This window comes from Schistocerca cancellata, chromosome 1, assembly GCF_023864275.1.
Source record: "Schistocerca cancellata isolate TAMUIC-IGC-003103 chromosome 1, iqSchCanc2.1, whole genome shotgun sequence".
NCBI lineage: Eukaryota > Metazoa > Arthropoda > Insecta > Orthoptera > Acrididae > Schistocerca > Schistocerca cancellata.
Genome location: NC_064626.1, coordinates 298994658 through 299018577, shown reverse-complemented (window position 1 = coordinate 299018577; position 23920 = coordinate 298994658). Strand labels below are relative to the sequence as shown.

The 23920-nt window shown below is 47.3% G+C and overlaps 1 protein-coding gene across 3 annotated transcripts in view; it reads left to right on the top strand.

The window, feature by feature from the left end:
- LOC126171916 (ATP-binding cassette sub-family C member 10) overlaps positions 1–23920 on the top strand; it is a 395604-nt gene that overhangs the window by 8736 nt on the left and 362948 nt on the right. The window contains exon 2 of one of the 3 annotated variants that reach the window (XM_049920836.1): positions 20169–20266. The exons of the other annotated variants lie outside the window; for them this stretch is intronic. The gene's annotated coding sequence lies outside the window, so the exon portion shown is untranslated. The remainder of the gene's footprint in view (positions 1–20168; positions 20267–23920) is intronic. 3 annotated transcript variants of the gene reach the window in all.

Sequence of the window (23920 nt, the reverse complement as noted above, 5' to 3'; positions counted from 1 at the left end):
ACTGCTGCTGTGACTGAGTGTTTCTGACTTTTCATTTGATGAATTTCCACACAAGTCACTGAATAGCTTACGAACAACTATGACTTTATGCTGTGGTGAAGATGGTGAGAAAAAATTGGCTTGAGCCTTGGCTTTACCCAGAGCACTGTGCGTCTTATACGGTGACAAACCAGCTTTAAAAGGCTGCTGATCTTGCATCTTACGTTGCCTGTGTTTCCTAACTCACTCTCCTTAGTTTTGGCTCTTCTTTCTTCAAATAACAGTTGTTGCTTGTGTTGACTCATCTGCAGGAACTTTTGTTTGTGCTTCTGGTGACTTACTCTAGCTTCTTCCAGATGCTGCTTCTTAAATGCTTCATATTTTTCTTCACTCTTTAACTTTTTCCCTCCTCTTTTTCTGTCTTTCTACTTGTGGCATGGTCTGATGAATCCTGATATCTTCTTCATTATGCTGATGGGAGGGCTCGAATCTATTGGTTTCCAGGGGAACAACTTCTTGACACCTGTACTGCAGAATGGAGACAAGCTGGTGGCAGCTCCAGTATGCTCTGGGGAACATTCATGTGGGCACCATGATGGTCAAGGAGAACCGTACACTGGTTGCAGACCAAGTAATCCCTTCATGATGATCATGCCTTCCAAAGGCAATGACATTTATCAACAAGATAATGTGCCATGCCACAGGGTCAGGAATATGATGTAGTGGTTCGAGGAGCATGATGACAAGTTCCAATTGATTTCCTGGCTACCAACTCACCAGATCTGAACCTGATCGAACACATCTGGGATGTGATTGAATGTGATGTCAGAACTTGTTGTCCCACCCCACCCACCCCTTAATTAGGTGACTTCTGTGTGCAGATGTGGTGCCAGTTCCCTCTAGTGACCTACCAGAGCCTCGTTGCTTCCATGCCATGACGCAACACTGCTGTTATACGTGTCAGAGGTGGACATACTTGCTATTACGTAGGTGGTCATAATGTTCTGGCTGATCATGGTATATTATTATTTTTTCAGTATAAGGCAGTTTAAATAGTGTCCATTAATGCATTTTCTTTTTTACCCTACCTAATTGATTTAAAGATCTCCATTAAGGTACAGAAAATAGTTTCTGTGAAGTAAAGTCTCCTGATCAAACCCCTGACCAAACCCCTCTTCCAAGTAGAGGTCCAAGTAAAATGGGGAACCTAGTGCTTCATCTCTAAAACCTTTGCTGTGGAATTGATTCTGAACTGTTCATTCTCTTGATGTGACTAAATAACAGTTGTATGTTAATTGTAGGATTAAGTTAGGTCCATGGATTGACACACACACACACACACACACACACACACACACACACACTAACATCTACTTTTCTCACAGATGTTGATGAAATGGGGTGATAGCTGTGTATATATTCCAAACAAAGTTGTAACTCCTACTCTACAGCCACTTCTGAAACTAGGTTATGCCTGACCTGGTTTGTTGCACAGTATTACGAAAACGATAGATTGCTACTCAGCATATAGTGGTGTTGCAGATAGGCGCAATGAAAAGACTGCTAAACAAGCGAGCTTTTGCCCAAAAGGCCTTCTTCTGAAGTAGACACATTCATGCAAGCACAACTCTCACATTCATGACCACTATCCCTGGCCACCGAGACTGGATTGCGAGCAACTGCCCATGATGGGAGAAACCGTCTTGGTGGTGGGGCTTAAGGAGCAGCCTAGGATGTGGAAGGGGAGGAATAACAGGGTAGGAATGTGGGACAGTAAAGTACTGTTTGCGGGAGCACGCAGACACTTGGTGGGGACAGAGTAGGACAGCTAGGTGCAGTTGGAAGGTTAAGATGGGGGGTGGGGGGATGGAGGGAGCAGAAAAGGAGAGAAGTAATAAGATTGTGGGTGCGTTAGTGGAATAGAAGGCTGTTTAATGCTAGATTTGGAGCGAGGAAGGTGATACGTGGGAGAAGGACAGTGACTAATGAAGGTTGAGGCCAGGGGTGTTAAGGGAACATAGGATATATTGCTGGGAGAATTCCCACCTGTGCCATTAAAAAAAACGCTGGTGTTGGTAGGAACAATCCATATGGCACAGGCTGTGAAGCAATCGCGGAAGTGAAGAACAATGTGTTGGGCAGCATGCTCAGCAACTGGTTGGTCCAACTTTTTCTTGGCCACAGTTTATTGTTGGCAATTCAAACGGACAGATAGCTTGTTGATTTTTCATGCCCATGCCCACACGGAATGCAGCACAGTATGTCACAGCTTAGCTTGTAGATCATACGACTGTTTTCACAGGTAGCCCTGCCTTTGATGGGGTAGGTGATGCTTGTGACTGGACGGGAGTAGGTGGTGTTGGGATCACGTAGGGGACAGGTATTGCACCTAGGTCTATTACAGCGATATGAACCATGAGGCAAGGGCTAGGGAGGAGTGATGGAATAGGGATGCACGGAAATATTATGTTGGTTTGGTGGATGGTAGAATACCATTGTGGGAGGGGTAGGAAGGATAATGAGTAGGATATTCCTCATTTCAAAGCACGATGAAAGGTACTCTTAAACCCTGGTGGAGAATGTGATTCAATTGCTACACGCCTAGGTGGAACAGTGCCATGAGGGAATGCTGCTTTGTGACGGGTGGTGGTTCTTCGGGAGATGGTGAGTGGCTGGAGAGAGAAGGCATGGGGGATCTATTTCTGTGATAGATTGGTGGTGTAATTTTGTTCTGTGAAGGCTTCAGTGAGACCCTCGATATATTTGGAAAGAGGCTGCTTGTCACTACAGATGCGACAGCCATGAGTGGTTAGGCTGTATGGAAGGGAGTTCTTAGTATGGAATGAGTGACAACTGTTGAAATACCCTCAGGGGGCTCAGCATTTAGTTGCTGGGTACGGGCTTGGCGACCCCAGGGTCCCTGAGCTGGGGAATGGGAAGCGCCACCAGTCCTCAATACCGTAAGCTCTGAGCGTGCTTCAGTGACCACCGTAAGGCGTCACTGTGGAACGTTGTACGGTACAGAGCCCGGGGATCTTGGCTTAACTGCCTGGGTCGCGAGGATGGTATAAACCTCTATAAAAAAAAAAACCTCAATCTCAAGGTGTGCTGTGCGCCGAGGAGACGCATGGCCGTTGACGTAGAGCAGTTGCTAGCGGGCGACCTCTGGGGAACCTGCCGCCCCCTGGTTGTATTAGGCTTACCCAGGCAAGCGGGGCTCTGTCTGGGTGGACATTCCTTTCCCTAGCTGCTCGTGGGACCACCATGAAAAGAAATACAAATAGTGCGCAAGCACGAGTCTCTAAGAAAGGAAAGTATGACCCCCAATCGTTCTGTTCCCTGCCCACACCAGGGGAGGAACGGCGGTCTAAATTAGCTGGTGAGACGTATTCTCCTCAGTTTCTGGTTTGCAGCCGAACAGTTGGGGACTCGTTTCTGACCACAAAGCCTCAGCTTTTTGTGAAAAATTTAGAGGACAAGTTTGGAGAAGTTGAGGGCATGCCTAAAATGAGGTCTGGAGCAGTCCTCATACAGATAGCATCCCCAGCACAGTCATGGGCATTGCTTGCTTGTGACAAGCTCGGTGATGTTGCAGTCTCCATTACGCCTCATAAGATCCTCAATATGGTTCAGGGACTTATTTTTCATTGCGACCTGTTGTTGCAGTCTGACGACGAGCTCCGTGCAAATCTGGAATGTTGCGGTGTCCACGTTGTAAGATGTGTCTTCAGGGGACCTAAAGATAGTAGGGTCGCCACTGGCACCTTCATCTTGGCTTTCGAGGGTGACACCCTGCCTGAGAAGGTCAAGGTGATGATATATCGATGTGATGTTAAGCCTTACGTCCCTCCTCCCATGCGCTGCTTTAAAAGGGCTGGAGGTTTGGGCATATGTCATTGAGATTTGACGCCAACCCTACCTGTTGGGATTGTGGACATGCCTCCCACCCCAATGTCCCATGTTCGCTGTCCCCTGTTTGTGTCGGACAGACATTCACCTTGCTCGTCAGACTGCACGGTTTATCAAAAAGAACGGAAGATTACGGAGTATAAGACCTTGGACAGGCTCACTTACACAGAGGCTAAACGCAAGTACGGCCGACTTCACCCTGTGCACATTTCATCGATGTATGCTGCAGCAGCTCCGATGTTGCCATCCCGGGCGATAAGCCCCCAAGCTCAGCTGCTTTTTGTGGGCCCTCCAGCCCGGCCGTCTGTTCCTGCCCCTCTCGTAGTTGGGGAACACCATCTTCCGTTGCTCCCCTGTTTTCAAGATCGGGGGTAGCAACCCCTCGTTCATTGGGGACTTCATTCCCCACCTCTGAGCCGGAGAAGTGCCTGCCTCCTCTGGCTCCCCTTGCGCGGAAGGGATCACTTGGTGCCCTCCCTTCCATGGTTACTGCCCCTCCAGACGTCAGCCAGTGGCTGAAAAAGCACCACCTGAGGGCCATAGGGCTTCCAGGTCTTCCTCGGTCCATGAGACTGGGTCGGAAAAGCCCACCCAGCCTGATAAACCGAAGGACTAGCGGGACCCTGCCAAAAAGAAGAAAAAGCATAAGGAGAAGGACATAGAGACAGAAAAGGAGTTCATCACTGCACCTGAAGATGATGTGGAGCATCTAGCGTCCACTCAGGAGCTAGATGTTGCTCGATCCGCAGCTCCTATGGAAGTTGATCAGGCTACTTCGCAATCGGTGGTGGCGAGCGCTTCTAAAGCGTGACCTATCCCCCCCCAGGTTTTTTCATGTCTTCACAGTCGGATACCATTATCCTTCAATGGAATTGCTGTGGTTTTTTCCACCACCTTGCTGAGTTGAAACAGCTTTTGTGCCGCTTCCCTGCCACTTGTCTGGCCCTACAGGAAACCTGGTGTCCTGTTCGGTGGACCCCCTCCCTCTGTGGCTACCGGGGTTACTATAAGAACCGCGTAGAATACGACAGGGTGTCTGGTGGTGTCTGTGTTTATGTTCTTGCCACTGTTCCTAGTGCTCCAGTGCCACTTCACACGGCTCTCGAGGCTGTGGCTGTTTGAATCCGGGCAGGAATGGAGCTTACCATCTATTCCCTCTACCTTCCCCCAGATGAGGTTGTCTGTCTTGCTGATCTAGCTGCCTTGTTCGCCCAGCTCCCCCTGCCATTCCTCCTTTTGGGGGACTTTAATGCCCACTACCCTTTATCTACATCTACATCTACATTTATACTCCGCAAGTCACCTAACGGTGTGTGGTGGAGGGCACTTTACGTGCCACTGTCATTACCTCCCTTTCCTGTTCCAGTCGCGTATGGTTCGCGGGAAGAACGACTGTCTGAAAGCCTCCGTGCGCGCTCTAATCTCTCTAATTTTACCTTCGTGATCTCCTCGGGAGGTATAAGTAGGGGGAAGCAATATATTCGATACCTCATCCAGAAATGCACCCTCTCGAAACCTGGTGAGCAAGCTACACTGTGATGCAGAGCGCCTCTCTTGCAGAGTCTGCCACTTGAGTTTGTTAAACATCTCCGTAACGCTATCACGGTTACCAAATAACCCTGCGACGAAACGCGCCGCTCTTCTTTGGATCTTCTCTATCTCCTCTGTCAACCCGATCTGGTACGGATCCCACACTGATGAGCAATACTCAAGTATAGGTCGAACGAGTGTTTTGTAAGCCACCTCCTTTGTTGATGGACTACATTTTCTAAGGACTCTCCTAATGAATCTCAACCTGGTACCCGCCTTACCAACAATTAATTTTATATGATCATTCCACTTCAAATCGTTCCGCACATATACTCCCAGATATTTTACAGAAGTAACTGCTACCAGTGTTTGTTCCGCTATCATATAATCATACAATAAAGGATCCTTCTTTCTATGTATTCGCAATACATTACATTTGTCTATGATAAGGGTCAGTTGCCACTTCCTGCACCAAGTGCCTATCCGCTGCAGATCTTCCTGCATTTCGCTACAATTTTCTAATGCTGCAACTTCTCTGTATACTACAGCATCATCCGCGAAAAGGCGCATGGAACTTCCGACACTATCTACTAGGTCATTTATATACAGTATATTGTGAAAAGCAATGGTCCCATAACACTCCCCTGTGGCACGCCAGAAGTTACTTTAACGTCTGTAGACGTCTCTCCATTGATAACAACATGCTGTGTTCTGTTTGCTAAAAACTCTTCAATCCAGCCACACAGCTGGTCTGATATTCCGTAGGCTCTTACTTTGTTTATCAGGCGACAATGCGGAACTGTATTGAACGCCTTCTGGAAGTCAAGGAAAAAAGCATCTACCTGGGAGCCTGTATCTAACATTTTCTGGGTCTCATGAACAAATAAAGCGAGTTGGGTGTCACACGATCGCTGTTTCCGGAATCCATGTTGATTCCTACATAGTAGATTCTGGGTTTCCAAGAACGACATGATGCTTGAGCAAAAAACATGTTCTAAAATTCTACAACAGATCGACGTCAGAGATATAGGTCTATAGTTTTGCGCATCTGCTCAACGACCCTTCTTGAAGACTGGGACTACCTGTGCTCTTTTCCAATCATTTGGAACCTTCTGTTCCTCTAGAGACTTGCGGTACACGGCTGTTAGAAGGGGGGCATGTTCTTTCGCGTACTCTGTGTAGAATCGAATTGGTATCCCGTCAGGTCCAGTGGACTTTACTCTGTTGAGTGATTCCAGTTGCTTTTCTATTCCTTGGACACTTATTTTGATGTCAGCCATTTTTCGTTTGTGCAAGGATTTAGAGAAGGAACTGCAGTGCGGTCTTCCTCTGTGAAACAGCTTTGGAAAAAGGTGTTTAGTATTTCAGCTTTACGCGTGTCATCCTCTGTTTCAATGCCATCATCATCCCGGAGTGTCTGGATATGCTGTTTCGAGCCACTTACTGATTTAACGTAAGACCAGAACTTCCTAGGATTTTCTGTCAAGTCGGTACGTAGAATTTTACTTTCGAATTAACTGAACGCTTCATGCGTAGCCCTCCTTTCGCTAACTTTGACATCGTTTAGCTTCTGTTTGTCTGAGAGGTTTTGGCTGCGTTTAATCTTGGAGTGAAGCTCTCTTTGCTTTCGCAGTAGTTTCCTAACTTTGTTGTTGTACCACGGTGGGTTTTTCCCGTCCCTCACAGTTTTACTCGGCACGTACCTGTCTAAAACGCATTTTACGATTGCCTTGAACTTTTTCCATAAACACTGAACATAATCAGTGTCGGAACAGAAATTTTCGTTTTGATCTGTTAGGTAGTCTGAAATCTGCCTTGTATTACTCTTGCTAAACAGATAAACCTTCCTCCCTTTTTTTATATTCCTATTAACTTCCACATTCAGGGATGCTGCAACGGCCTTATGATCACTGATTCCCTGTTCTGCACATACAGAGTCGAAAAGTTCGGGTCTGTTTGTTATTAGTAGGTCCAAGATGTTATCTCCATGAGTCGGTTCTCTGTTTAATTGCTTGAGGTAATTTTCGGATAGTGCACTCAGTATAATGTCACTCAAAGCTCTGTCCCTACCACCCGTCCTAAACATCTGAGTGTCCCAGTCTATATCTGGTAAATTGAAACCTCCATCTAAGACTATAACATGCTGAGAAAATTTATGTGAAATGTATTCCAAATTTTCTCTCAGTTGTTCTGCCACTAATGCTGCTGAGTCGGGAGGTCTGTAAAAGGAGCCAATTATTAACCTAGCTCGGTTGTTGAGTGTAACCTCCACCCATAATAATTCACAGGAACTATCCACTTCTACTTCACTACAGGATAAACTACTACTAACAGCGACGAACACTCCACCACCGGTTGCATGCAATCTATCCTTTGTAAACACTGTCTGTACCTTTGTAAAAATTTCGGCAGAATTTATCTCTGGCTTCAGCCAGCTTTCTGTACCTATAACGATTTCAGCTTCGGTGCTTTCTATCAGCGCTTGAAGTTCCGGTACTTTACCAACGCAGCTTCGACAGTTTACAATTACAATACCGATTGCTGCTTGGTCCCCGCATGTCCTGACTTTGCCCCGCACCCGTTGAGGCTGTTGCCCTTTCTGTACATGCCTGAGGCCATCTAACCTAAAAAACCGCCCAGCCCACACCACACAACCCCTGCTACCTGTGTAGCCGCTTGTTGCGTGTAGTGGACTCCTGACCTATCCAGCGGAACCCGAAACCCCACCACCCTGTGGCGCAAGTCGAGGAATCTGCAGCCCACACGGTCGCAGAACCATCTCAGCCTCTGATTCAGACCCTCCACTCGGCTCTGTACCAAAGGTCCGCAGTCAGTCCTGTCGACGATGCTGCAGATGGTGAGCTCTGCTTTCATCCCGCTAGCGAGTCTGGCAGTCTTCACCAAATCAGATAGCCGCCGGAAGCCAGAGAGGATTTCCTTCGATCCATAGCGACACACATCATTGGTGCCGACATGAGCGACCACCTGCAGATGGGTGCACCCTGTACCCTTCATGGCATCCAGAAGGATCCTTTCCACATCTGGAATGACTCCCCCCGGTATGCACGCGGAGTGCACATTGGTTTTCTTCCCCTCTCTTGCTGCCAGGTGGTATCGTACGCCTTCCAAAGATCAAAGAAAACAGCAACTAGATGTTCTCGCCGAGTAAAAGCTGTACGAATAGCCGACTCTAGCGAGACTAAATTGTTGATCGCTGAACGGCCCTGACAGAAGCCCTCCTGTTGCTGGGCCAGGAGGCCCCGAGCTTTGAGGATCCACATGAACCGCCGACTCACCATCAGTTCCAGGAGTTTGCACACAACATTGGTAAGGCTGATAGGGCGATAGCTATGAACCACCAGTGAATCTGCACCAGGTTTCAGCACCGGGATGGTAACGCTATCCTGCCAATGAGTTGGGAAAACTCCCTCCATCCAGAGGCGGTTAAACTGGGTGGTAATTCACCCTGACAGTGCGCCGAGAGATGGCGAAGAAACTGGTTGTGAATTCGGTGTGGACCTGGAGAGGTATCGGGGCAAGCTTTGGAACGCCCATTCACTAAACGAGGCACTGTATTGTTCCCAACGGTGCGTGTGAAACGACAACTGCGTACGCTCAGCCTGCTCTTTAATGGCATGGAATTCTGTGCTGTAGCCTGCTGTCACGGAACTACGAGCAAAGTAACCTGACAGATGTTCAGCAAATGGGGTGGGGCCCAGATCTCGGGCCAGGATAGGAACGTTGAGGCTCTCTTGGCACAGCAGGACATTTGCTTCCTTAACACTGGTGCTCCCACATATATTAGCATGACTCATGGCACATGACCTCTCTCTTAGTAGCCCAGGTTTTCTTCCATACCTCTATTGGAGGGTCCACAATGACCTCTGTGGTAGTGACCACTTTCCTATCCTGGTTTCTCTTCTTCAATCCCAACCCCCTGACCAGCTACCACGTTGGTCTCTTCGTGAAGCTGATTGGGCAGCTCAGGTACTGTGGCCATTGCTCCGCTTCCTGGTGACATCCATTTGGCAGTGGACGAGGTCACTATGGCCATTGTTTCTGCTGCCGAGGCAACTGTCCCCTGTGTCCCCTGTTCTTCAAGTACCCTAAGGCGCAAGTCAGTCCCTTGGTGGATACCAGAGATTGCAGAAGCTATCCGGGACTGCCTGTGAGCCTTGCAACGACACCGGCTTCATCCTTCCCTAGAGAATCTGGTTGCCTTTAAACAGCTGCGGGCCCGGGCTCGGCAGTTAATCTGGTGGAGCAAACAGGACTGCTAGGAACGATATGTTGCCACCATAGGTTCTCGCACCTCCCCATCTCAGGTGTAGTCGCGGGTTTAGTGCATTTTTGGCTTTCGCCCTCATGCGTCTGTCCCTTGCCTTTCTCTTCGGGGTACACTTTGTACTGACCCAATCGCCATTTGCCGATCATCTGTCAGAGTACTTCGCTCGTAGTTCCGTGACAGCAGGCTACAGCACAGAATTCCACACCATTAAAGAGCAGGCTGAGCGTACGCAGTTGTCGTTTCACACGCACCGTTGGGAACAATACAGTGCCTCGTTTAGTGAATAGGTGTTCCAAAGCTTGCCCCGATGCCTCTCCAGGTCCACACCGAATTCACAACCAGTTTCTTCGCCATCTCTCGGCGCACTGTCAGGGTGAATTACCACCCAGTTTAACCGCATCTGGACGGAGGGAGTTTTCCCAACTCGTTGGCAGGATAGCGTTACCATCCCGGTGCTGAAACCTGGTGCAGATCCGCTGGTGGTTGATAGCTATCGCCCTATCAGCCTTACCAATGTTGTGTGCAAACTCCTGGAACTGATGGTGAGTCGGCGGTTCATGTGGATCCTTGAAGCTCGGGGCCTCCTGGCCCAGCAACAGGAGGGCTTCCATCAGGGCCGTTCAGCGATCAACAATTTAGTCTCGCTAGAGTCGGCTATTCGTACAGCTTTTACTCGGCGAGAACATCTAGTTGCTGTTTTCTTTGATCTTTGGAAGGCGTACGATACCACCTGGCACCATCATAACCTTGCTACACTGCACGAGTGGGGCTTACAGGGTCCACTTCCGATTTTTCTATGGAATTTTCTCTACAATAACTCCTTTCGGGTTAGAGTTGGCACTTATTTTAGCTCTGCTCATATTCAGGAGAACGGTGTCCCGCAGGGCTCGGTTCTCTGTGTTCCCCTCTATTTGGTGGCAATTAATGGTCTTGCGGCTGCGGTGGGCTCCTTAGTCTGTTCCTCTCTATATGACGATGACTTTTGTCTTTATTACAGTTCCCCAAGCACCAGTGTCGCTGAATGGCAGCTGCAGGAAGCTATCCATAAGGCACATTTTTGAGCTCCAACCATGGTTTTCATTTCTCAGCCTCTTAAGACCTGAGTGATGCATTTCTGTCATCATCGAACGGTCCACCTCCATCCAGAGCTCTACCTTGCCAATGAACTCCTTCGTATTGAGAAGACGCATTGCTTTCTTGGCATGCTGTTTGATGCTCAGCTCACATGGACACCTCATCTTCGCGAGCTTAAACAACATTGCTGGCAGCACCTCAACATCCTTCGCTGCCTCAGCCACACCATTTGGGGGGCTGCACGAACAACCCTCCTACAGCTCTATAAGGCCTTAGTCCAGTCCCGTCTCGACTACGGGAGAGTGTTGTACGATTCAGCAGCACCTTCAACATTGTGGACCCTCGACCCGATTCTCCATTGTGGCATCAGACTGGCGACAGGTGCCTTCCGCACTAGTCCGGTGACTAGCCTTCTTCTAGAAGCTGGCATCCCTCCCCTACGCTTCCGCTGACAACAGTTGCTTGTGTCATACATCGCCCGCGTCCCTGCCTCGCCCGACCACCCAAACCGTAGGCTCCTTTTTCCATCTTCTGCACTCCCCTCCCCACGACAGCAGCCTAGGTCGGTTCTCCTGATCACGGTCTGCGTTCGTTCCCTTCTCTCATCACTCGAGTTCTCTCCCCTTCCTGCATCCTTCCGGCCCTCTTCTTCTACCCCTCCTTGGTCCCTCCCTCGCTTGCGGCTTTGCTTGGATTTGTCCTGCGACTCAAAGTCCTCCGTTCCACCTGCCAGTCTTTGTCAACAATTCATGGCTCTTCTTGCCTTGTTTCGCGATGCAGATGTAGTCTACACCTATGGTTCTGTGGTCAATGGACGCACTAGGTTTTCTTTCATCCACGGTGACTATGTTGAGCAGCATTCCCTGCCTTGTGGGAGCAGTGGTTTCACTGCGGAGCTGGTTGCTCTTTATCGTGCACTCGCTCACCTTTCCTCCTGCCCTGGGGAGTCATTTGTCATATGCAGTGACTCCCTGAGTGGATTGCAAGCACTCAACCAGTGTTTTTCTCAGGACCCTTTGGTGCACGATATTCAAGATGCTGTTTTTGCTCTCGCCGAGTGTGGTCGTTCAGCGACATTTGTGTGGACCCCGGGCCACATCGGCATTCCAGGAAACGAAAGTGTTGATCGGTTGGCCAAGCAGGCCACCACTTCGCCACCCCTGGAGCTTGGTCTCATGGAAAGAGACCTTTGGTCAGCCCTACATCACAAGGTCTGTGATGTCTGGAGCTCTGAATGGTCTGTCTTGAACACGCCAAATAAGCTCCGCATGGTAAAGTCGTCCACGGCCATATGGAACTGATCTTTGAGGAGCACGCGTAGGGACTCAGTTGTTCTCTGCCGTCTCCGAATTGGACATACATGGTTGACCCACAGCTATCTCCTTCGCCTTGAGAACCCGCCCAAGTGTCGCTGTGATGCAGGGCTGACAGTGGTCCATCTTCTGAAGGACTGTCCTCTTTTAGCCCTCTTGTGGCTATCCTTTAATTTACCAGCTGCACTTCCTTTAGTTCTAGGTGACGAAGCCTCTATAGCTGACACAGTTTTACATTTTATCCATGCAATTGGGTTTTATCACTCACTCTAGTGTGGGCACTCTCGCATGATTTCTCAGGCTACACCCACTCCAGTGACTTTTAATTGTGACATGGATACCAAAATAGTGTCTTCTATAGTAACAAGTTATGTTGGTACCTCTATCAACGCTTTCCAGCTGGAGGTTCTTCTTTTGTAGTTGAGTGGTTGACCTTTTACCTGATCCATCAATCACTGTAGTCTGTTTTACTCTTGTCAACTATTTGCTCTGCTCCTTTTAAGTGTCCTCTATTTTGTGTTATTGCGGTGTTCATTTTAGCTCTGTACCCTTGGCATTCCCTCCCTCTGGGTGCAGAGGTTACGATTTTACTGTATAGGCCTTTTACAAGTATGTCTGTTTGGAACAGGGGACTGATGACCTCGATGTTTAGCCCCCATCAAACCCCAAAACAAACCAACCAACCAACCAACTGTTGAAATGCTGGTAATGCTGGAGGTTGGTAGGTTTGATGTGCATAGAGGTACTGGTGTAGCCGTATTTGTAGTGTTCAGCATTGAGGGAGGTGGCTTGGGTTGAGGAGAACCAAGTGAAATGAGTGGGGGAGAAGGTGTTGAGATTGTGGAGGAATGTGGATAGGGTGTCCTCACTGTTGATCCAGACCACATAGATGTCATCAGTGAATCTGAACCAGGTGACAGATGGTTTACACTAGATGACCCATGAATAAGCTGGCATAATACAGTGCTATGAGGGTGCCCGTTGCTGTACCATGGATTTGTTTGTAGGTGATCTTTTCATAGGTGAAGTAATTGTGGGTGGAGGATACAGCTGGTAATGGTGGCCAGGAAGGACATTGTAGGTTTGGAATCTGTCAGGTGTTGGGAAAGGTGCTCGATAGCAGCAAGGTCACAAGCTTTAGGGATCCCCCCAGGGGGTCCACAACTCTTTTGTGGATACGTGCGTAGCGAGCACGGGACCCCGAGCTAATGTGGCCTTCCTTCCTTTCCGGGCTGCATACCTTCCCATTCCACATCCTTCCCCATCCCTATCTTCGCCCCTCCTCCCCTCACCTCTGGCTCTTTCCTTCCCTTTCTCCCCATCTGGGAGTATGGTTTGTGCCTACGTCCGGAGACGGACGCTCGTAAATGTACTGCATTCTTTGCCTTCCTTGCTTTTATGTCTTCTTCCCTCCTTTGTCCTTCTCTGTCTTCTTCCTTACTTTGTCCTTCTCTTTTCCTTACCTCTTCTCTTTCCCTTTTCTCCGCTGCGGCGTTTGAGACCTCTCTTCCTTCCTTTCCCTTTCTCTTTCTTCCTCCCTGTGCATGTCTGAAGGCCGACCCACGCCTTTCGTGCGTAGCCGGTGACGGGGTAACGCGTAATTCCCCGCCCCAGGTAGACAGGTAGGACACGTACGTACCCCCTGGTAACGGCCAGGCCCAGGGAGGGGTGATTACCCGAGCTGATACCTTCCGAAAATGCCGATTGGTCCCTCCGTCCGTTTGTCGGGAGGTGTGACCTGAGGTGTGAACAATCACCTAAGGCGGGAGTGCCCTCAGAGAGGGCCCCCACAAGGGAGGAATGCGCCATCGGAGACGCTGGTAATCATGGGGGATTCTTCCGCAATGGTTTCCTCACCTTCCACTATGTCTGCTCACAAACGTAAGTATACTGAGTCTCAGCCACAGACGATTCTTCCATCATTGCCACAGTTCCTTGTTGTTTCTCGGACTGATGAAGGTCACGACTTCTCCACGGTCAACCCTTTCATTATTCAGAAAGGTGTCGACGCAATTGCCGGTCCTGTAAAGTCTTGTTCCAGATTACGGAATGGCACCCTGTTGTTAGAAACACACAGTGCCCTCCAGGCACAAAAATTGCTGCGTACTTCTCTGCTCCACACCTTCCCTGTCCGGGTGGAACCGCACCGTACCTTAAATTCCTCGCGTGGAGTCGTTTATACACGCTCCCTCGATGGATTGTCTGACGAAGAAATTCAGCACTATCTGTCTGACCAGGGCGTAACGGCAGTTCATAGAGTAATGAAACGGGTTGACACGAACATCATTCCAACCCGCACTGTCTTCTTGACATTTGACACAGTTCAACTCCCATCGAAAATCAAAGCAGGCTATGAGATAATTTCCGTTCGCCCTTACGTCCCAAACCCTACGCGTTGCTATCGATGTCAGCGGTTCAATCACACCAGCCAGTCCTGTTCCAATCCAGCCAAATGTGTTACGTGTGGCAAGGATGCCCATGAGGGTGCTTGTCCACCTCCATCCCCTCGCTGCATCAACTGTATGGGTGACCACGCTGCTTCCTCTCGAGATTGCCCCGTTTTTAAGGACGAGAAGCTCATCCAGGAAATAAGAGTGAAGGAAAAGGTGTCGACCTTTGCTGCTCGAAAATTATTCACCAGTCGCAAGCCCACCGTGCCTCAGACAGGAAAATACAGCACTGTCCTTGCTTCTCCTCGGCCAACAAAGGAGGCGGCCACGCAGACTTTCGACCTCACCTTTAGTACCACGGTCGTCAGATCGGCCAGCGCAAAGATCGCTCGTTCAACCTCACCACTTTCGCCTGCACACTCTGGCTCACCCTTCGTCGGGTTCTGCTAAATCTCGAGCCCAAAAGTCGGACGCCAAGTCTTCGAAAAAAGAGCATACTCGTGAAGAGTTTTTACGTACCGCAACTTCACAACCATCGGTTCCTCCTTCATCTAAACAACATTCTTCCAAGAAGGCTACAAAGAAACCCAGTTCCTCTCCTTCTCCGCCAAGGCGTGTCCCCTCTACAGCACCACCTGGCGGAAATCGCCCTCGGCCATCTTCTGTGTCGCCGAGGCGCACTGCTGGTGGCCGGTCAACCGGCCGATCGCTGGTGGCAGGGACTGCTCCTGACCAACCTATGGATCAGGATCTTCTGCCTTCGGCTGAATGCCATTCCATGCTGTCGGTTGCTAGCTCAGAGCAGTCTTTGAGTTGACAGCAACTTTGGTCACATTCCTCCATTTTCTTTTCACCCCATGTCCATTATCCACTGGAATATCCGCGGCATTCGAGCCAATCGGGATGAATTGTCGGTCCTCTTACGCTCCTACTCGCCGGTCATCTTCTGTCTTCAGGAAACAAAGCTGCGTCCCCATGACTGCTTTGTTCTCCCACACTTTCAGTCCGTCCGATATGACCTCCCCTCTGTTGAAGGCACTCCAGCCCATGGAGGACTCATGATTCTTCTCCATGATACTCTCCATTATCACCCAATCTCCTTAAACAGTTCCTTCCAAGCTGTCGCCGTCCGTCTTTCCCTTTCTGGATACACGTTCTCTCTTTGTACTGTATACATTCCATCATCCACACCAATGGCGCGAGCTGATCTCCTTCATCTTCTTGGTCAGCTTCCACCCCCCTATTTGCTGATTGGGGACTTCAATGCCCACCACCCGCTTTGGGGATCTCCACATCCTTGTCCACGTGGCTCTCTATTGCTAGACGTCTTCCACCAAGCGGATCTAGTTTGCCTTAACACTGGGGTCCCCACATTTTTGTCTGCCTCCACGACAAATTTATCTCATTTGGACCTTGCGGTCGGTACTGTTCCGCTAGCTCGGCGCTTCGAATGGTTCGCCCTTGATGATACACACTCGAGTGACCACTTTCCATGTGTCCTTAGACTGCAGTCTCCACTGCCATATATGCGCTCGCGACGCTGGAAATTTGCCCAAGCCGATTGGACACTTTTTTCGTCTCTCGCGACATTCGATGACCGTCGCTTTCCCAGCGTCGACGATGAAGTCACACATATTACCGACGTTATTCTTACAGCTGCGGAACGTTCAATACCACGCACCTCCGAATTGCCCCGGCGCCCCCCAGTTCCTTGGTGGAACGAGGCATGCCGTGACGCAATACGTGAGCGGCGACGTGCTCTTCGCAATTTCCGTCACCATCCTACTTTGGCCAACTGTATCCGCTATAAGCAGCTCCGTGCGCGATGCCGTCGCGTCATCCGCGATAGCAAGAAGGCAAGCTGGAAATTCTTTACTAGCTCATTTAACACCTTTACTCCCTCCTCGGAAGTTTGGAGTCGGCTTCGACGGTTCTCAGGCGCGCCTAGTTTCTCCCCGGTCTCTGGGCTCACTGTCGCGCATGATACCTTAGTGGACCCCGTCGCAATTTCTAACTCGTTGGGTCAGCACTTTGCTGAGATTTCGAGCTCTTCAAATTACCCGCCAGCGTTTCTCCCGCAGAAACGTGCAGCAGAAGTGCGACATCTTGCTTTCTCCTCTCCAAATCACGAAAGCTACAATACTGTTTTCTCCATGCGGGAACTCCAACATGCCCTCTCTTCTTCTCACTCCTCCGCCCCAGGACCGGATGGAATCCATGTCCAGATGTTGCTGCATTTATCAACCCATAGTCTGCGTTACCTCCTTCGCCTTTATAATCAAATTTGGACCGACAGTACCTTTCCCAGACGGTGGCGGGAAGCTATTGTCGTTCCCGTTCCGAAACCTGGAAAGGACAAACATCTCCCCTCTAGCTATCGCCCCATTTCTCTCACGAGTAGTGTCTGTAAGGTTTTGGAGCGTATGGTGAATTACCGTTTAGCTTGGTGGCTGGAATCCCGCAGTCTTTTAACACCTGCCCAATGCGGATTCCGAAAGCATCGTTCTGCAGTTGACCACCTTGTTGCTCTCTCCACTTACATCATGAACAATTTTCTTCGGAAACGCCAAACGGTAGCAATATTTTTTGATCTGGAGAGAGCATACGATACTTGTTGGAGGACAGGCATCCTCCGCACACTGTTCTCTTGGGGCTTTCGAGGCCGGCTGCCCCTTTTTCTTCGCGAATTTATGGCAGAGCGCACATTTAGGGTGCGAGTGAACACTACTCTCTCCCGTACTTTCTCCCAAGAAAACGGGGTACCCCAGGGTACCGTGCTGAGTGTTGTACTGTTTGCCATCGCCATAAATCCAATTATGGATTGTCTCCCTCCTGATGTCTCGGGCTCCCTCTTTGTGGACGATTTTGCGATCTACTACAGCGCTCAACAGACCAGCCTTCTTGAACGACGTCTTCAAGGATGTCTCGATCGCCTCCACTCGTGGAGCATCGAAACTGGCTTCCGTTTCTCACCCAGTAAGACCGTTTGTGTCAATTTTTGGCGACGTAAGGAGTTTCTTCCGCCCTCCTTACATCTAGGTCCTGTCAACCTTCCGTTTTCAGACGTCGCTAAATTCTTGGGTCTTATGTTTGACAGAAAACTATGCTGGTCCTCCCACGTTTCCTATCTTTCGGCTCGCTGTCTGCGATCGCTTAACACCCTCCGTGTCCTGAATGGTACCTCCTGGGGAGCGGACAGAGTGGTCCTTCTCCGCCTCTATCGCGCCTTAGTGCGCTCGAAATTGGATTATGGAAGCATAGTCTACTCCTCTGCTCGGCCGTCTATTCTTCGGCGTCTCGATTCTATCCACCACCATGGATTACGTTTAGTGTCTGGAGCTTTTTACACTAGCCCTGTGGAAAGCCTTTATGCTGAGACTGCTGAACCTCCGCTGTCCAATCGGCGAGCAGTCCTCCTGAGTCGTTATGCTAGCCATCTGTCTTCCATGCCTGCTAATCCAGCCCACGACCTTTTTTTCGACGCCTCCTTTGATGTAGGGTATGCAGGCCGCTCCTCCTCCCTACTACCCCCGGGAGTCCGCTTCCGTCAACTGCTCCATTCTCTTTCCTTCCGCTTTCCTAAAACCTTCTTGACAACTTGGGGTACAGCACCGCCTTGGCTCCGTCCCCGGATCTGCCTGCTCCGTGACCTTTGTCAATTTCCCAAGGATGGTACCCCTACACTTGTTTATCGTCGGGCATTTGCTGCTCTATGTGCACAAATGACGGACGCCACATTTATTTACACCGACGGCTCGAAAACATCGTTAGGTGTAGGGAGTGCCTATATTGTTGGCGACACCCCAAATCGCTTTCGGCTTCCCGACCAATGTTCGGATTATACTGCGGAGCTTTACGCTGTTCTCCAGGCTATCCACTTCATCCGCCGCAATCAGCGGATACAGTACGTTATCTGCTCAGATTCTCTCAGCTCTCTCCTCAGTCTCCAAGCTCTTTACCCTGTGCACCCTCTGGTCCACCGGATTCAGGACTGTCTGCGCTTGCTCCACCTGGGGGGCGTCTCGGTGGCGTTCCTCTGGCTCCCGGGACACGCTGGTATCTGTGGGAATGAGGCGGCCGATATAGCGGCCAAGGCTGCAGTCTCTCTTCCTCGGCCAGCTATTCAGTCGCTTCCCTTCACCGATCTACGGAGCGGTTTATGTCGCCAAGTTGCTCATTTATGGCATGCGCATTGGTCGGCACTTCCCCGTAATAAATTGCGGGAAGTGAAAGCCCTTCCTTGCGCTTGGACCTCTTCCTCCCGAACGCGTCGTCGGGAGGAGGTAATTTTAGCTAGACTCCGGATAGGGCACTGTCGTTTTAGCCATCGACATCTTTTAAGCGGCGATCCTCCCCCAGTCTGTCCCCACTGCTCTCAGCTGTGGACGGTAAGACACCTTTTAATTGAATGCCCCTATTTTAATCCGTTACGCTCCCGTCTACAGCTATCGCCTGATTTATCGTCGATTTTAGCAGATGACACGCGCTCAGCCGACCGCGTTCTCCAGTTTATTAGTGACAGTGAAATTATGTCAGTCATTTGAAGCTTTTTTTGGGGACAACCACCCCCTTTCTGTAGCAGATTTTTAAGCATTCTTCTATTTTTAGTTTCTCCAATTTTCTGACTTTGTTCCCATTGCTGCTGGTTTTCAATTTCGGTTTTTTATTGTCTTGAGTCACGGGCTGGGCGCTAATGACCATAGAAGTTTTGCGCCCTAAAACCACAAAAAAAAAAAAAAAAAAAGCTTTAGGGATGCTAGTGTAAAGGGAGGTGTCATTAGTAGTGATGAACAAGGCAATGTGTGGTAAAGGAACAGGAACTGTGGGGTGTCGACAGAGGAAATGTTTGATGTCTTTTATGTTGGAGGGTCGGTTGTGGGTAATAGGCTGAAGATGATGGTTTATGAGAGTAGAGAGTCTGTCAGTCAGGGCACAGTAACTTGCCACATTGGGGTATTGTAGGTGGTTGAGTTTATGGACTTCATGAAGCAATTAAGCATGTAGAAAGTAGGAGTGTGGGGAGTGGTAGGGGTGAGGGTAGAGAGAGAGAGAGAGAGAGAGAGAGAGAGAGAGATTCTGGGATGGGGCTAGGATTCGAGGAGAGACTGGAGATCCTGTTGAATTTCTGGAATTTCACCACCCAGATTGCACCTCCCATCATACATGGTTTCACACAGTTTGATCTCGGTGGCCAGAGACAGTGGTTGTGTGTGTGAGCTGTGCTAGCATGAATAGTTGTGTGTGTTGTCTACTTCAGATGGAGGCCTGTTGGCCAAAGCTCACTTGTTTAGCAGTCTTCTTGTTGTGCCTGTCTGTGGATCAACATATCCATTATTTGGTGTATAGCAAGCTATCCTATTCACAATACTGTCATTTTCCATACTGGATTTTCTCTAGTCTGGTTTCGTGTACATAGGTACAAATGTATTAGGGCGTCTGCTGAGACACTGACCTTATATTTGGAGGACAAAGGCTCATTCTCCGTCTGCCTTTTCTCGTTTGGATTTTTGGTGGTTTTCCTGAATTACTTCAGCAAATGCTGGTTGCTTGAACAAGGCAAAGGCTGAACCTACTGCAGTTTTGTCCCATTATGTAATGATGATGTGGTATATGTGGCATGTGATGGATGCCTGGATTTGAAAAGAGAACATAACACTGAAAATATTTCTTTTGTATCTGTAATAGGTTTTGGAACTAATGATGTTGTGATGGCCTTATCAGTAGTGCAGCCTGAGGTCCATGTTAGTTGGAAGGTGACAGCTTTATAGTCAGTTGGTGAAGAGGTAATGGATGACTCAGTTAATCCTGTATATCTGTATGTGTGACTTACATTTTCCTTTTATTAAGCTGACAGTTTGTATGTCATTGTTAAATAATCCTTGGATGTATAATTTATTACTATGAATACTTCTACAAGTTGCATTTTCATAATATCTTTAGCATTTTCATTGTTAGCCCATCATTCTCAGTTATATCAATTTTCCATATATGAACTCACTGTGTTTGTTAACTTCTGGCTATACGCCAGGTACATACCAATTTTCACAATTTGTTAGGCCTACTCATGTTGGTTTTACCAAGTGAAGTATAAAGTTGGAAAGCAATCTTTGAACACTTTCAGTATAAACTTCCTGTTTGTTGTAGCAATGGTATCTGCACAGCAAGCAAAATTACCTGTTTTATTTTCTTCATACTTTATTTGTACTTGTTCTTTTTCTTGTAACTTTGCTATATTGTAGTATCATCTTCTAGATATTTCTGTCATATTCCTTCAGTGTAGTCAACAGCATTTCATTCTTTTTTCCCCCTCACATTATTGTGTTTTTTTCAAAAGTCTATTATTTTCTCTTCTTGGTATTAGTGATGTTTGTAATGGTTAACTATCAATTTTCATAGTTAAGTGTGCAGGGAAACAAGTTTGCATTTCTTTCGGCTATTGAATTCAGATTAGTATGAGTTTGTGTGGTTCTATTTTTAGCTTAAACTTTTGTATTTTACTGTTCTCAGACAATTCCAGTAGTTTCTGTCTTCTATCAAGACATTTTCATGTGCAAGCTGTGTATTGAGAAATACCAAGGAGTCGTTGGCAACTATTTGTTTATTTCATGACAAAAGCATTCCGTACAGTGTGCAGTGACGTAAGGGCATTGAAACTCTAATTTTAAATAATACAAAAATGTATCAACAACTGCAGTAAAGAAAACTGGTTCGCAACAGTAGAAAAAGAAAAACTTTAAACTTCAATGATTTTGTTTGCTATAAAGTAATGTTTGCTGCTGCCACTCATTATTTTACTTTATATATTTTCTTCACAGTGCATTTATGTATTATGATATTTATGGGCATGATGATTAGGATGTGTGAGCTACTGCTTTATTATACTGTGTTTATTATAATATAAACGCAAACCTCCGGAACTAAAACGGGTTATAATATGTGAAAAACACACTTGATGTTGTTGTGGTCTTCAGTCCTGAGACTGGTTTGATGCAGCACTCCATGCTACTCTGTCCTGTGCAAGCTTCATCATCTCCCAGTACCTACTGCAACCTACATCCTTCTGAATCTGCTTAGTGTATTCATCTCTTGGTCTCCCCCTACTACGATTTTTACCCTCCATGCTGCCCTCCAATACTAAATTGGTGATCCCTTGATGCCTCAGAACATGTCCTACCAACCAATCCCTTCTTCTGGTCAAGTTGTGCCACAAACTTCTCTTCTTCCCAACCCTATTCAATACTTCCTCATTAGTTATATGATCTACCCATCTAATCTTCAGCATTCTTCTGTAGCACCACATTTCGAAAGCTTCTGCTCTCTTCTTGTCCAAACTATTTATCGTCCACGTTTCACTTCCATACATGGCTACACCCCATACAAATACTTTCAGAAACAACTTCCTAACACTTAAATCAATACTCAATGTTAACAAATTTATCTTCTTCAGAAACGCTTTCCTTGCCATTGCCAGTCTACATTTTATATCCTCTCTACTTCGACCATCATCAGTTATTTTGCTCTCCAAATAGCAAAACTCCTTTACTACTTTAAGTGCCTCATTTCCTAATCTAATACCCTCAACATCACCCGACTTAATTCGACTACATTCCATTATCCTCATTTTGTTTTTGTTGATGTTCATCTTATATCCTCCCTTCAAGACACCATCCATTCCGTTCAACTGCTCTTCCAATGATAATGGGACTTATTTCCTAAAATGCATTCTGCGTAAAATCAGTAAAGGAAAATTGTGGCTGACATCAGCAAATCTAATTTGTAACGGATGAAAACAGTATTTTTTTACGGTTGCAAAATTTTATTCATAATTTCTAATGGATGACAATATTTAAAACCCCAGTATTAGTTAATTAGTATTGATTGTTAAATTATTTAAGCCCAGAAACATGGCAGTCCCAAAATGTCGTCTCTGGCCAGAAGATCTTCCAATTTACATATTGCTGGATGTATGGACAAGAGGACAAGTGCTGAACAGTTGGCCCTTCCTACTGCTTAGGTTCTTCCAAATCTTTCAGTTCAGGTTTCCAGTAGATGATAAGGCTTCTGTAGGAGACGTGCTGTTCTCCAGTTTCTTGAGTCTGATTTGTCTTGTTGAGTCTAGATTCACTATGTGTGACATTTGGAGGACTTGTAAGCTTAGGAAGTTTTCTTAATGTTCAGTCTCTGTGTAGGTGGTTGATGTCCTTTCAGAGGGTGTCTATTATGTTCTACTTTATACCTTTCCGCATGTGCGTCCTTTTCATGTCTTACGCTAGGTGGTGAAATTACAGTTAGTATGTAGACTTGGTCAGTTGGCTTCAAAATATGGCACCCTGTAATTAATCTGCAGGTTTCATTCAAGGCTACTTCTGCCTGCGTGGTATGTGCCGATTTCTGTGAAATAGGGTAAGCATGTTCTACAGTAGAATAGCAGGGTACAAGGCTGATACTGCTGAGTGTGCACCCCCAAGTGCTGCCCACCAGTTTCCTTATGACGTAATGTGCAGTAGCTACTTTTTATTTTGTGTCCACAATCTTATTTGTATGTAATTGTGTGGTCCAAGGTGATCTCAAGATATTTTGGGTTGGAGCAGTGTTCAAGCTCTGAATCTACTAACCTGATTCTCATTTTCCTGTTATCTTCTTTATTCCTCAGACAAAACTTTGTTTTTTTGTGTTTTGGACAGATTAGGCACCAGAGACAATTCTGACATTCCACTTGATAATGAAAACAAGACGTAAGAAAAATAGACACACCTTAATAGGTTTTGCTGATATAGAAAAGCGTTCAGTAATGTAAAGTGGTGTGCAGTGTTTGAAATTCCCAGAAAAATAGGCATAAGCTCTAGTGAAAGACAAGTAACATAATATAATATTTATAAGCACCAAGAAGGAACAATAAGAATGAAAGACTAAGAATGAAGTACTGGAGCTATGAAAGCTGTAAGACAAGGAAGTGGTCTTCCTTCCCTATTGCTCAATCTGTACATCAAAGACGTAATGATTGAAGTAAAAGATAGTTTCAGGAAAGACATTAGAATTCAGGGTAAAAGAATGTCGATGACAAGATTTGCTTATGATATTGCTATCTTCAGTGTAAACGAGAAAGAATTACAGGACATACTAAATGGAATGAACAGTCTATTGGGTACAGTATATGAACTGAGAGTAAACCAAAGAAGGATGAAAGTGATGACGAGTAGCAGAAATGAGATTTATGATAAACTTAACATCAAAACTGGGAAAAACTTAACATCAAAATTGAGGACTGTGAAGTAAACAAAGTGAAAGTATTTTGCTGTCTTAGGAGCAAAATAACAGATGATGAACACAGCAATGAAAGTATAAAATCAGACTGGCATGGTCAAAGAAGGCATTCTGGCTAAAACAAGTCGATTAGTATGAAATATTGGCCTTAATTTCATGAAGAACTTTCTGAG